Consider the following 15846-nt stretch of genomic DNA (forward strand, 5'->3'; position numbering starts at 1 on the left):
TCTTAATCATCGGACAGCCCTACAAACAAGCATCTGAGATTGCCTGCCTCTTTGCCCAGTGCACCCAAAATCTGTCTCTGTTCTTAGATGAAAAACCCTGTTCTAGGCGACACAAGTTCGTAACTGAGTTCTTCCATTCTTATACTGTAGGGGCCAAGGAGGAGACCCATTTCAAACAAATCTCACAACGTGCTAAAGGAATTACCAGGAATAATAACCCCTTTTTTGAAAGGATATTTTCTTTTGAGTCGATTCATCTTCGCATATTACTCCAAATATTATCAGTGGCAAGCAAATCTTAACCCCTGCACTTATCACCTGCTTAATTTCTTTACCCACATCTTTCCAAAACCGACATCATTGGGCACTGCCAAAACATATGAATATCATCTGCTCTTTCCTCACCACAACGAGGGCATATCTTCTTAGCCCCCCCAAGAGCAGTTAACTTGTTTGGCGTCCAGTACACCCTGTGCAAGGTAAACAGATGATATTTCTTTAAATACACAGATTTCACCACGTCCCACAACATCTTCATAGATGCTTGCCAAAGAGAAGTAACCTCCAATGCACAGAAGTCCTTTCCCCACTTCTTCTCAGGTAAAGTGGGAAGTTCCTCCCTAGCTCCAATCAGCATCCAATACCATAAAGCAAACTCCTTGAGAATGTTATGTCTTCGTATTAGTCTCTCCTCCCACACATTCCCTTCTTGCCCACACCATTCTTTTGGTAGCATACTTGCCCAACTTGCCAGTTGATGATACTTAAATCTCGAGAGAGCACCTCCTGCCCTATCGCTAAGTGCTGGCCAGGGTACCAAAACATTATTCTCCAGGTACTGACCCCATTTCTCCAAACCACTCTTCTTTAAAGAGATAGCTAACTTATCCTGCAAAAATTCCAGGGTATCTGGTGAACCCCAGACTGGGGCCAATCTACTAAAATAAGATATTCCAATAAATTTCTGAACTTGGAACCATACTTTACATGCTGCCCTTAGACACTTCAACCTTAGCTTCTTAAAGAACTTTGAGTGACCAAATTTAAGTAAGAAATGCTCCCCACCTTCTTGGAGGTGACTGGTCATAACCCTAAACAATGGAGTAAAGGAAAGCCTCTCATTTAGCAAACTTCTCACATTTTTAACCTGGAAAGCTAAGTAATACTTTTATAGATCAGGGCTCGCTAGTCCTCCATTTCCTTTCCTCTTACATAACTTTTTCCATGCAATACGGGCCCTTTTGAATGACCAAACAAAAGAAGTTAATTCTCCTTGTAGCTTTTGAAACCAGTCCTTTTTTAATTGTAAGGGGATCGCATTAAACAGGAACGTAAATTTACGTAAAATAACCATCTTCAAAATATTTGATCTCCCAATAAGGGAAAGGGAATTGCCACCCATACCCTTAAAAATGTCCTAGTTGCAACCATTACTTTGTTGAAATTGGCCCAAGAGATATCCAAATTTGCCTTAACCTGCACCCACAAATACCTTATTTCCTTCTTTATCCATGGACTACTATGAATAATATTTCAACACATTATCTTGTTTTTTTTGTTTGTTTACCGAATACCCAGATACATTCCCGAACACCTTTAAGGTTAATAAAATATTTGGTAAAGAAACACCTAAATCCCTCGTAAATATCATGAAATCATCAGCATAGAGAGCAACTTTCTTTTCCCACCCTTTATATTGAAAAGGCAAGATGGTTGCATTTTGTCTGATCATACTGGCAAGAGGCTCATTATAAAGATCAAATAGTAATGTGGAAAGTGGGCAACCTTGACGAGTCCCTCGTTTGATACGAACTTGCTGGGAAAGCTTGCCATTGACCAACACATTGGCTAGAGGATTCCTATATAGAGACCATTGTGCCCTAGTAAAAAAAATTCCAAGTTTGTACCGATCAAGAACCATGTACAAAAAAGACCAATTTACCCGGTCAAAAGCCTTCGTGGCGTCAAAAGTAAGCGCCGCCAATGGTAGATGTTTCTGAGTAGCCAGATCAATAGCCCCCAATAAATCTTGCGTTAATTCAAAAAGTTGTCGACCTTTAATAAAACCTTTCTGGTCCAGGTGAACCAGTGAGGCAACCACGGTCTCCAATCTTTTAGATAATATATGTGTAAAAATCTTATAATCCAAATTTAATAGTGAAATTGGTCTATAAGAGTCACAATTTAATTGATTTTTGTCTGGTTTCAGGGTCAAAGTTATAGTTGCCTCATTCCAAGTATCAGGCAAATCTCCACCTTCAATAAAAATATTATTAAGTAACTCAAGTAAAAAAGGAGCCAGTTCATCCTTAAGTAGGGCATAACATTTGCTAGGCAGGCTATCAGGTCCTGAAGCTTTATCCCTTTTTAGAGACTGGATAGCCTTGTTTAATTCTCTAATATCTATCTGGGCACCCAGGTCATTTCGTTTATCTTCATCCAACCAAGAAATTGGACATCTATCTAAAAAAACTTGAATTTGTTCCTTTGTAGCCTCAGCGTCCTCAGTATATAAGTTTTGAAAAAAAGATGAGAAAGCGAGCTCTATTTCATCATCTCTATGACCCATATAGCCAGTATCTTTATCCAAAATTGATTTAATTCTATTTCTAGTTTGCTTTACTTTTGCCTTCCAAGCCAAAAGCTTGCCACACCCTTCCCCATAATCATATTGGGCAAACCTACTGTTGTCCCATTTTCTTCTCATCTTTGTCTCTAGAAAAAGATCTAAACCATCTTTAGCTCTCCTTATTTGATCCTCCAAAGCTACTGTTACCTGATCAGCTAGGCCCTGGGCCTTATTTTGTAACTTCTGTATGTCCATCTCCAAACATTCTACCTGTATTTTTTCTACTTTATGCCTGTAGGATTCAATACAGACCAATTGGCCCCTTAAATGTGCTTTATTGGTACCCAATACTTTATGGATAGTGGTAGACCCATAATTTAAATCCCCAAAAGCCTTAGTATCCTGTTTTAATTTCTCAAAGCCCATTCCTCCGAAAACTAGGCACGATTTACCGTCCATCTTACAGTAACCAAAGGTTTATCCAACAACAAATAGAGCCTCACCGCCAAATGATCGGATAAATGTTCAGGGGCATGTTTCACCTCAATCAGTTTCTCACATAAACTCCTACTCACTACAAAAAATAAATCCTTGAGTAATGCCCATATTTTTTGTTATGAAAAGTGAATCTTGATCCATTGCTACCATTCCATCTCCAAATATCCACTAAATCCAAATCTTCCATCATCTGCTTTACCCAAATTCTCATCTTGGGGGTGTTTGCTGTATTTCTCGTAGTTGATTTATCCAAAATTGGATCTAAAATGACATTAAAATCACCCCCCATAACAATCGGATATTTAGAATCTAAGAGCTGATTATAGAGCTCCTGAAAAGGGACTGGGTCATCTATATTGGGGCCATAATACCCTGCAAATGTTAACCAAGATCCGTATACATTAACTTTCACCACCAACCACCGTCCTCTCGGGTCTTCCCTAACCATACCCAGCTTTACTTTTAGTGATTTTTTTTTTTTTTAAGAGAATCGCAAACCTTTTAACTGTAAAGGGCTAGTTGGTACTAACCCAATGGGCCACCCATGGCAACAGCTTTAATCTGCTGCTCCATTCCTCTTGTGTCAGGTGAGTCTCCTGAAGGATCACTACCTCTTCTTCCAGCAACCTCAAATATTACAAAAATGTTGTCTACGTCCCCTGACCCTAAGACCATTCACATTCCAAGTTAAAATCTTCAATTGGACTGGGGCCATTCTATAGATTCTATAAATTCAGAAAACCTGTACCTCGACTCCCTAAAAAAGTTATGTTGAAGATTAAACACTATGAGGACTTTTTTTATTATTTTTTCCCACATGCTCCCACTCCCTGTGACATGACAACCTCCCATTAGTGCCCCAAACCCCATACCTCCCTGGGGAACCCTCCCTATTCTCATTGGGATAATCCTAAATTTAGCCCAGATGAGCCCACTCGGCTCCGGGCGGCTGTGAAAACAAAAGAGGAAGAAAAATATATATCTAGCGTGATGCTTTCATTTGCTCCAAAAGGGTGCGGACTTCATTTGGGTCTCTGATATTATGCATCTTGTTTTCCCACATTATTTTACGCGCTGTTGGGAAACGAAGCTGTACGCTCGCTCCCATAGCTCTCAGCTCCTGCATATATTTTCCCAGCTCTCACTGCCTTTCTTGTGTTACCCTTGCGATATCTGATCTGATGTGAAAAGTCCAATCACCCTTACAAAAGCTGTTCGCTTTGAGAGCCTCTAGCAAAATCTTCTACTTAATAGAGGGGGCGTGGCCTGGCCGGTGGGCAAGATGGCCGACACCGTGTGAGGCTCTGCCGGGCCGGGGCCGTTTCGCCAATTAATTATCCGGATGGGTGACCCTTCTGCCACGGCGGAGTTGGTGCGTGGGCCCCCCGGGCCGTCGGCACCGTACTGATCCTCCGACAGGCCGCATCCGAGGGCCGGCCGCAGTGTTTTCCCGTCCGGGGGGCAGGCCCGGCCACGCGGTAAGGCCTGAGAGGGCGTGCGCGTTTCCTGCACTGGTGCGCCCTGCTGCAAGGCGCTCCCGGCTGCTTTTTGGGGCTGGGGGCACGGGGGATCTGCCTGGGGGGATTCTCTCTTCCGGCATCTGGGCTGTCGGCGGTCAGGTCGGACTGCAGCCCCTGCGTCGCTCCCCGGGCGGCCATAGCGGCGACATTGTGCCCCGTGGGTTGGCATGCTCACGGAGAGCTGCCTCCCTGGGGGGCTAGGCCCGCACTCTGGTGGGCCGGGTGTATTTGGCCCTGCGTTAGTGACCAGCTGGAGGAGGTGATCTGTGCTGGTTCGCGCCTCGAGGAGCGGGGCGCAGGCGGCTGGCCTGCTAGGTTGGGGCGACCTACCGCTGTGTGGCGGGCCTACTGAGGGCGCCAGGCCTGATCGCAGAGGAGAGAGACCGGGCTGAGGAAGGAGGTGTAGAGCCCCAGAAGAGGTGAGGCGGGCCTGGCATCGGCTGGGCGTGAGCCTGGTGCTTGGAGTGCGGGACTCTGTGCTGTGGTCTGTGAGGACTGTCTTGTGGAGTATCTCATCGTCTGACTGGTGCCACGCTCCACGATAGGCTGGCTGGTGCGGTGAAGTTCGAGAGGTAGTGCAGAGGCCCCGCTGGTGGTGGCTTCTGGATCTGGCTGCGCTGCGCCTCGTTTCTGCGGTGCGGGTGTTGGTCGCAGATTGCGTGGAGACCATGGGTAAGGCAGAGCAACGCCAGGCTAAGCTTACCTTTGATGGAGAGAAGAAAAGCGGTGGAGCCCCGGCCTTGGAGTCCAGCTGTGCCGCGGCAGAGGAGGGGAGCCCAGATGCGTCGGTGAGGTCCATGTTCCTAGAGCTTAAGAGCAGCCTGGCAGGCATTGACCCGAAGCTGGACCATGCGACCGAGCAGTTGCACCGAATTAAAGCCTGGGTGGACGACCATGATTCCCGTTTTGAGGCACTGGAGACGCGGACGTCCGAGATGGAGGACGCCCACCGGGGGGATAGAGACCAGCTAGCACAAATGGAACCTATTCTGGAGGTCATCCGGAATGAAAATGAGGATCTAGAAGCGCGGTCACGACGTAACAATATTCGCATTATTGGCCTGCCGGAGGCTACAGACATGGGCCGCATGGAGGACTTTGTGGAGAGTATGCTGTCTGACCTATTTGTGGGTGAGCTTTCCCGCTTGCTGGTGGTTGAGAGGGCCCATAGATCTTTGGGACCTCGGCCCTCGCCGGGCACTCCTCCGCGACCCATTGTGGCACGCTTGTTGAACTATCGCGATAGAGACACTGTTTTACGCCTGGCGAGGGAGAGGAAGCCGGTGATATATAAGAACTCTGAACTCAGCTTTTTTCCTGATTATACCCCGGGTGTGCAGACGGCTCGTCGTGCTTTTCTACCGACCAAGCGGCTGTTGAACCAGGTGGGTGTAAGGTTTGCTCTGTTGTACCCTGCCCGACTGAGGGTATGCTATGAAGGAAAGGTACTGTACTTCACTGACCCTAAACAGGCCGCCAGGTTTGCTAGACGAATGCCTAGGCGGCCGGAGGCCGCGGGCCCGGACGGCTCTGGATCGGAGAGAGCAGCCCTGAGCGATAAATACTAGGGACTGAGTCGCTGGAGTTGGTGTGACTCGCTGGGGCCGCCGGGTTGTGGTGGTCTGCTTTTGTACTTGGGATCGCTCTGATGTTCAATCTATTGTTCGGCCCTTGTGCCCCTCTCCCCCAGTTCTCTGGGTGGTGAGCCAGTAGGCCAGCTGTCGCCCATTGGATGAGTCCTGATTGCTATATTTGTGTTTTCACGGGGTGTTTTTTGGGCTTGGGAGGGGGGGGTCTCTGTTATGGCCCAATTGGGGGGTCTGCGTGGGAGGGGGAAGGGGCGGGTTCAATTGTGTTGTATGTTAGCTGTTTTCTATGCTACTCTTTCAGTCTTCTTGCAGGTTTCTGGCAGGCGGGTTGGGCTACACAGTGGCGCATGGTATGTTTGTTGTGGGCAGGATGGGACCGAATAGTGTGACAACGGTGCGCTGTATGACTTTGAACGTACGCGGGCTCAACAATAGGCGGAAGGCGTGACTTGTGGCGGCGTACGTTAAACGCCACGAAATAGATATTTGATTGCTGCAGGAGATTCATCTGGTGGCGTCAACGCTGGGCAGGCTGCAGGCTGGCTGTGTTGGTGAATGTCACTGCTTAGTTTACTCGAAATATGCCTGCGGCGTGGAGATTTTGTTGCGCAAAGGGTTACAGTGGCGTACGCGCAGGGTGATCGTTGACCCGAGTGGCAGGTATGTCATGATGAGTGGCACACTGTTGGTCAGACGCTGTTTATGGCCCAAACGTAGATGACCCAGAGTTCTTTCGAGAGCTGTGGCGTATGGTGGAGTCGTTGGGATCTGTTGCAGTTCTATGGGGTGGTGACTTTAATGTGGTCCTGGATCCGAGGATGGACCGTGAGAGTGCGGCCAGGGTGCAGCATGGTGCAGCGGCGAGGGCGATGGTGGTGGTGATGCAGGGGTGGCGCGTTGGTGGATTTGTGGAGGTGGAGGCATGGTGCTGCCAGAGAGGGTACGTGTGTTAACTATACCCACAGCAGCTGGTCCTGTATTGACCGTTGGTTGGGTACTAGAGATGTGGAGGGTTGGACGAGCTCTGTGGATCATTTGCCTCGTACACTGTCCGACCACTCGCCGGTTCGGTTGGTGTTGGAGGTGCCCTGTGAGCTGGGACGTGCTTTCTTGTGGAGGCTGCCCTGTGGGGTGATGCGAGATGTGGCCTTTCGGGCAGAGGTCCGCGAGGCCATTGTCTCGTTTTTTGCTGAAAACAAAGGCTCAGTGGGGGCGGCGAGCACTTTATGGGAGGCATTAAAGGTGGTCATTTGGGGGGTATTTCTCTCGAAACAGCATGGGATGTTGAGGACCCTATGTCGGGAACTGGCTGATCTGGAGGGGAGGATTTTGGAGCTGGTCGGGTGAGGTTCTCGCGGAGCTGCGTGGTGTAGTGTTTTTTTATGAGGAGGCCTCTCTCAGAGAGGTTTGTTTCTTGGGCAAGAACGCTCGGGCGTGCCGCTGTGGTGAGGGGGAGCGGGCTGGGCGTACGCTCGCGAATATGCTGCGCGGGCCATGGGCTAGCAACTACGTCACTGAGATTGAGGGTGATGGGGATGTGCGGGTGACTGGGATGGGTGGTGCCATGCAGGTCTTTACTCAATACTTCGAACAGCTATACGCTGATCCGGTCGGACTGGACGGGGCAGCGGCGCAGGCTTATTTTTCTGACATCGCACTGGTGTGGTTTGATGATGCTCACCGCTCGTATTTGGATGTTCCCTTCTCTGTAGAGGAGGTGATTGCGGCGATTCGCGGCCTGCCGGGTGATAAGTCTCCTGGCACGGACGGCTTGACCCCCTCGTTTTATAAGGAATATGCGGATATTCTCGCCCGCACCTTTTGCAGGTGTATGCGGAAACTTTGGAGACTAGGGCTCTCCCGGCTTTGCTCCGGGAGGCCTTGATAGTCACGATCCTCAAACCCGGGAAGGGTCCGGCCAGCAGCGATTCGGTCCGCCTGCTCTCTATGATTAACGTTGACAATAAAATTCTGGATAAGATGCTCGCGGCGCGTTTGCAGCCGTTGCGCACTCGGCTGGTGCTACCAGACCAGTCGGGTTTTGTGCCTGGGAGATCCACGTGCCACAACTTACGCACATTTTTTTCGGTTGCGGGTTAGATGGAGGCCGACGCTAATGCCACAGCGGTGATTTTAGATGCCACCAAGGCTTTCGACTCCTTAGCATGGGAGTATATGTTTGCGCTTTTGGGCCGAGTGGGTCTGAGTGCGCGATTTGTAAAGCTGATTAGATTATTATATACTCAGCCCACTGCTAGGCTGCATTTAAATGGGAGTGTGTCGCCTTCGTTTCTGGTTGCCCGTGGGAATGCGACAGGGGTGCCCATTGTCCCCACTGCTTTTTGCGGCGGCCATGGAGCCTCTCGCAACGGGGTTGTGGCAGAGACACAACGACAAGGGTCTGCAGTATCAGCAACGACCCATTTTGGTATCTATGTATACGGACAACATTGTGCTTTATGTTCGGGACCCTAACCAGCACTTAGATACACTGTTGGATGAGATTGTGCATTTTGGCACCTTCTCTGGTATCGTGATTAATTGGTCCAAGTCTGTGGTGTTGCCATTAGTGTGGCGAAGTTCCCCTCCCGGTACCCTATAGCATGGGCGGAGGGCTCGGTTCATTATCTGGGAATTCAGTTGAGCTGCAACGTTGAAACTCTTTGGCTGGCCAATTATGGTGCGGCAATTTCATGGCTGGAGGAGAAAGTCGAGGCTTGGCGCTCCTTGCCACTCTCGTTGATTGGGCGCATTGCTCTTGTGAAGATGATGGTTCTCTCAAAATTTCTGTACCTGTTTGTAAACCTCCCGCTGGCGAGGAGCTTTTTGCGGCATCTCCGCTCTGCTATACTCCGTTTAGTCTGGGCGGGCGGCCGGCCCTGTATTTCCTGGGAGAGGCTGACGCTGCCTTTTGAGCTTGGTGGGCTTGCTGCCCCTGATTTGGAGCTTTATTATAACTGCGCGCAAGCGCACTTTGCATATTACTGGCTGCGCCCGATTCGGTACTTGCCACATTTGGCGCCTGAAAGTGATGAGGTCTGGCCGGAAGGCTTGGTGCGCGTGCTTGGGCATCCATCTCGACCTCGCTCTCAGGGTGTGGATACAGTGGCGTGTACCGCTAGGGCGTGGAAGGCGTTGATGCGGAGTTTGAGAGTGGGCACTCCTTTTGCTCCCTCGTTGCCTGTTTTGGCCGTTGCTCACGCCCAGATGTTCCGTGATGGGGGCATACGGGAATTCCTTTGAGATGCTAACTTAAGTGAGCTGGGCGACTGGTTTGCGGATGGCCATTTACTGTCTCCTGGTGAGGTGCTCAGCGGGGAGCGAGTCACCGCGCTGCAGCGGATGTATGCATTGCGGGTTTGTGCTATGCTTCGAGCTCGGTTCCCTGGTCTTCCGGAGTGCCGTGTATTGGAAGTGATGTGTTGTGCGCAGTCGCCACGCAAGCTGGTTACCAAATTGTATAACTGTATGCTGGAGCAGCGGGGTGCACTTGGAGAGTCCTCCAGGGCTCATTGGGAGGTGAATTTGGGAGAGCCTATCACAGAAGAGACGTGGCGGAGTTGCTGTGTGCATATGAGAGTGCTGTCCCCGAACTATAGGCTGCAGCAACTACACTTCAAGTTCTTGCACCGCTTATATTATACGCCTAGTGGGCTCTGCTCTATGGGTCTGTGAGCGGATGCCTGCTGCGAGCGATGTCATGCCCCGGACACTGGTTTCTTGCACCTTGCGTGGGAATGCGCTGAGGTTCATACTTTCTGGGTGGAAGTCCTGCGCATAATAGCTGAGATGACGGGATCAGAGATACCTGTTTCTCCCAAAGTTGCGCTGCTTGGGTGTGTGAATGAGATTGGCAGGGCTCACAGAAGGCTGGTAGGTCTGCTTCTTTTGCTGGCTAAGCGCAGAGTTGCTATGTGCTGGGGCAGAGGATGCGTTCCCCGTGGATCTGAATGGTTAAGGGACACTGCCTTTTGCCAAGACCAGCTGATGATCTTCTGGGAGCTTTCACCTGAGGGCTCTCGGCCAAAGGACATTTGGGCTCCTTTGCGTGCATACCTGGCGAGGTCGAATGGGGAGGACGGGTGATGTACGTTGGCTTGCATTTTGGATGTTTCTCTCTCGTCTCCCCTGCTCGCAGTGTGCCGAGTGCTTAGCTGTTAGTGGTTGGATGCTGCTGTGTGCGTACTCTGTCTGCCCTACTCTTTTCGTTTTCTTCCTGTTGTTAGTTTTGGCCTCATGATACTCGCTGAAAGGCCTCTCTCCTGGATTTCTTGTCTGGACTGCACAGCCGAGTAGGCTGATGGACTCTGCTGCTGTTGACTCTATAGAATCTCGTTGCTTACGAGGCTGTACTTGGGTTTTGCCGAACAGAGTGTTCGATGGCATCTGTCGCTGTAGATACGCATGTTCTGCAATAGCTCGCCATCTGGTGTTGGGCCGGAGTGTTACAAGTTGTTTTTCTTCGAAGAAGTCTTTCGAGTCACGGGACCGAGTGACTCCTCCTTTTGTCTCCATTGCGCATGGGCGTCGACTCCATCTTCGATTGTTTTTTTTCCGCCATCGGGTTCGGACGTGTTCCTGTCGCTCCGAGTTTCGGAACGGAAAATTAGCTAATTTCGGAAGATTTTCGTCGGTATTGTTGCGTTCGGGATCGGCGTACTTAGATTCCACACCGCATCGAAGATCGAAGAGCTCCGGTGCCCTTCGGGGTAGTTTTTCGATCCTCCGTCGGGGCCTGGTCGGCCCGACCGCGTGCTGAAGAACGCCGATGGAACGGACCCCGTTCCGTTTCTGCCCCAAATGCCACAATAAATACCCCTACACAGACCAACACTTGGTCTGCAACCTGTGCCTGTCACCTGAGCACAGCGAAGACACCTGCGAGGCCTGTCGTGCGTTCCGGTCCCGAAAAACACTCCGAGACCGTCGAGCCAGAAGACTTCAGATGGCGTCCGCACCGACAGCCCAACGGGAGTTCGAGGAACAGGAAGAGGAAGGTACCTTCTCGATCCAAGACTCAGACTCCGAAGGATTCGACGATACACAAACCGTGAGTAAGACGTCGAAAACCACTCAGAGGAAGATTTACAAGGCCCAGGGGACGCCACTGCCACCAGGCCATGGCTCCACCCATAAATTCGGTGACCGACCGTCGGCACCGAAAAAGGCCCAAACAGTGCCGAGATCATCCGACTCCGGTCGAGACACCGGCACGCAGCCTTCTCGGGACCGAGAAAGTGCTGGAGACAAGCCTCGACACCGAGATGCCGGTGTGGACACGGCTAGACGCCGAGACAGCGGCACCGAAACAGATCGACGCCGAGAGGTTTCGGCCCCGAAAAGGAAAAAAGTCACCTCGGAGCCGAAAAAACACGCAGACAAAGTTTCGATGCCGAAACAAACTGCAAGCGACCCAGCTTCAGGCTCTTATACAGAAGAGCACTCGCTAACCTCCCAAATGCAGAAGCATAGGTTTGAGGAAGAGCTACAAGCAACTGATGTGGACCATACGCAAAAGCGTATCTTCATTCAGCAGGGGACAGGAAAAATAAGCACCCTTCCCCCCATTAGGAGAAAGAGAAGGTTGGAGTTCCAGACGGAACAAACACCACAACCAAAAGTGGTGAAAAGAGTTACCCCACCACCCTCTCCTCCGCCCGTGATTAACGTTTCACCAGCACAAACTCCATCACACTCCCCAGCTCACACCACCATGAGCCAGGGGGACCAAGATCAGGACGCATGGGACCTATACGACGCCCCAGTGTCAGATAACAGTCCGGAGGCATACCCTACAAAGCCATCTCCACCAGAAGACAGCACCGCGTACTCTCAAGTGGTGGCTAGAGCAGCACAATTTCACAACGTAAGCCTCCACTCAGAACAGGTCGAGGATGATTTCTTATTCAACACACTCTCCTCCACCCACAGCTCATACCAAAGCCTGCCTATGCTCCCTGGTATGCTCCGGCACGCAAAAGACATCTTTAAGGAGCCGGTCAAAAGTAGGGCAATCACACCAAGGGTGGAAAAAAAGTATAAGGCGCCTCCTACGGACCCGGTTTTCATCACTACACAGCTGCCACCAGACTCTGTCGTTGTAGGAGCAGCTAGGAAAAGGGCCAACTCTCACACATCTGGAGATGCACCACCCCCAGATAAAGAAAGCCGCAAGTTCGATGCAGCTGGTAAAAGAGTCGCAGCACAAGCTGCAAACCAGTGGCGCATCGCGAACTCCCAGGCACTACTTGCGCGCTATGACAGAGCCCACTGGGACGAGATGCAACATCTCATTGAACATCTGCCCAAGGACTTACAAAATAGGGCAAAACAAGTGGTTGAGGAGGGACAGACCATCTCCAACAACCAGATACGCTCCTCCATGGACGCTGCAGATACAGCTGCACGGACAATTAATACATCTGTAACTATCAGAAGGCATGCATGGCTCCGAACGTCTGGATTTAAACCAGAGATTCAACAAGCAGTTCTCAATATGCCTTTTAATGAAAAAGAACTGTTCGGTCCAGAAGTGGACACAGCGATTGAGAAACTCAAAAAAGATACGGACACTGCCAAAGCCATGGGCGCACTCTACTCCCCGCAGAGCAGAGGGAATTACAGCACATTCCGTAAAACGCCCTTTCGAGGGGGGTTTCGGGGTCAAAGCACACAAGCCAGCACCTCACAAGCCACACCGTCCAGTTACCAGGGACAGTATAGAGGAGGTTTTCGGGGACAATATAGAGGAGGGCAATTCCCTAGAAATAGAGGAAGATTTCAAAGCCCCAAAACCCCTACTACTAAACAGTGACTCACATGTCACTCACCCCCTCCACACAACACCAGTGGGGGGAAGAATAGGTCATTATTACAAAGCATGGGAGAAAATCACTACAGACACTTGGGTTCTAGCAATTATCCAACATGGTTATTGCATAGAATTTCTACAATTCCCTCCAAACATACCACCAAAAGCACAAAATTTAACAACACACCATTCCAATCTCCTGGAGATAGAAGTGCAGGCACTATTGCAAAAGAATGCAATCGAATTAGTGCCAAACACACAAATAAACACAGGAGTTTACTCACTGTACTTTCTGATACCAAAGAAGGACAAAACACTGAGACCAATCCTAGACCTCAGAGTAGTGAACACTTTCATCAAATCAGACCACTTCCACATGGTCACACTACAAGAAGTATTGCCATTGCTAAAACTACACGACTACATGGCAACTTTAGACCTCAAGGATGCTTATTTCCATATACCAATACACCCATCGCACAGGAAATACCTAAGGTTTGTATTCAAAGGAATACATTACCAATTCAAGGTACTGCCTTTCGGATTAACAACCGCACCAAGAGTCTTTACCAAATGTCTAGCGGTAGTCGCTGCACACATAAGAAGGCAGCAAATACATGTGTTCCCATATTTGGACGACTGGCTAATCAAGGCCCATTCGTTCATACAGTGCTCAAATCACACAAATCAGATCATACAAACCCTCTTCAAACTCGGGTTCACCGTCAACTTTACAAAATCCAACATTCTGCCGCGCAAGGTACAACAATACCTAGGAGCCATAATAGACACATCAAAGGGAGTAGCCACTCCAAGTCCACAAAGAATTCTAAATTTCAACACCATCATACAACGCATGTATCCAACACAAAAGATACAGGCAAAGATGGTATTACAACTCCTAGGCATGATGTCTTCATGCATAGCCATTGTCCCAAACGCAAGACTGCACATGAGGCCCTTACAACAATGCCTAGCATCACAGTGGTCTCAAGCACAGGGTCACCTTCTAGATCTGGTGTTAATAGACCGCCAAACTTACCTCTCGCTTCTGTGGTGGAACAACATAAATTTAAACAAGGGGCGGCCTTTCCAAGACCCAGTGCCACAATACGTAATAACAACAGATGCTTCCATGACAGGGTGGGGAGCACACCTCGATCAACACAGCATACAAGGACAATGGAACGTACATCAAACAAAACTGCATATCAATCACCTAGAACTTCTAGCAGTTTTTCAAGCACTAAAAGCTTTCCAACCAATAATAGTTCACAAATACATTCTCGTCAAAACAGACAACATGACAACAATGTATTATCTAAACAAGCAGGGGGGGACGCACTCCACGCAGTTAAGCCTGCTAGCACAAAAAATTTGGCATTGGGCAATTCACAACCAAATTCGCCTAATAGCACAGTTTATACCAGGGATCCAAAATCAACTCGCAGACAATCTCTCTCGAGATCATCAACAGGTCCACGAATGGGAAATTCACCCCCAAATTCTGAACACTTATTTCAAACTCTGGGGAACACCTCAGATAGACTTGTTTGCGACAAGGGAGAACGCAAAATGCCAAAACTTCGCATCCAGATACCCACACAAACAATCCCAAGGCAATGCCCTATGGATGAACTGGTCAGGGATATTTGCTTACGCTTTTCCTCCTCTCCCTCTCCTTCCTTACCTGGTAAACAAACTCAGTCAAAGCAAACTCAAACTCATATTGATAGCACCAACTTGGGCAAGGCAACCCTGGTACACAACGCTGCTAGACCTATCAGTGGTACCCTGCATCAAATTGCCCAACAGGCCAGATCTGTTGACACAGCACAACCAAAAGATCAGACACCCAGATCCAGCATCGCTGAATCTAGCAATCTGGCTCCTGAAATCCTAGAATTCGGGCACTTACAACTTACCCAAGAATGTATGGAAGTCATAAAACAAGCCAGAAGGCCATCCACCAGGCACTGCTATGCAAGTAAATGGAAGAGGTTTGTTTGCTACTGCCATATTAATCAAATACAACCATTACACACAACTCCAGAACATGTAGTGGGTTACTTGCTTCACTTACAAAAATCTAACCTAGCTTTCTCTTCCATTAAAATACACCTTGCAGCAATATCTGCATACCTGCAGACTACCTATTCAACTTCCCTATATAAGATACCAGTCATTAAAGCATTCATGGAGGGCCTTAGGAGAATTATACCACCAAGAACACTACCTGTTCCTTCATGGAACCTAAATGTTGTCCTAACTAGACTTATGGGTCCACCTTTTGAACCCATGCACTCCTGCGACATACAGTTCCTAACCTGGAAGGTGGCATTTCTCATCGCCATTACTTCCCTAAGAAGAGTAAGCGAGATTCAGGCGTTTACAATACAGGAACCTTTTATACAACTACACAAAAATAAAGTCGTCCTAAGGACCAATCCTAAATTTTTGCCAAAGGTTATTTCACCGTTCCATCTAAATCAAACAGTGGAACTTCCAGTGTTCTTTCCACAGCCAGATACCGTAGCTGAAAGGGCACTACATACATTAGATGTCAAAAGAGCATTGATGTATTACATTGACAGAACAAAAAACATCAGAAAGACTAAACAACTCTTTATTGCATTTCAAAAACCTCATGCAGGAAACCCAATTTCAAAACAAGGTATAGCCAGATGGATAGTTAAATGCATCCAAATCTGCTACCTTAAAGCTAAACGACAGCTGCCCATTACACCAAGGGCACACTCAACCAGAAAGAAAGGTGCTACCATGGCCTTTCTAGGAAACATCCCAATGCAAGAAATATGTAAGGCAGCCACATGGTCTACGCCTCACACATTCACCAAG

Source organism: Pleurodeles waltl, chromosome 1_2 (assembly GCF_031143425.1).
Source record: "Pleurodeles waltl isolate 20211129_DDA chromosome 1_2, aPleWal1.hap1.20221129, whole genome shotgun sequence".
Taxonomy (NCBI): Eukaryota; Metazoa; Chordata; class Amphibia; order Caudata; family Salamandridae; genus Pleurodeles; species Pleurodeles waltl.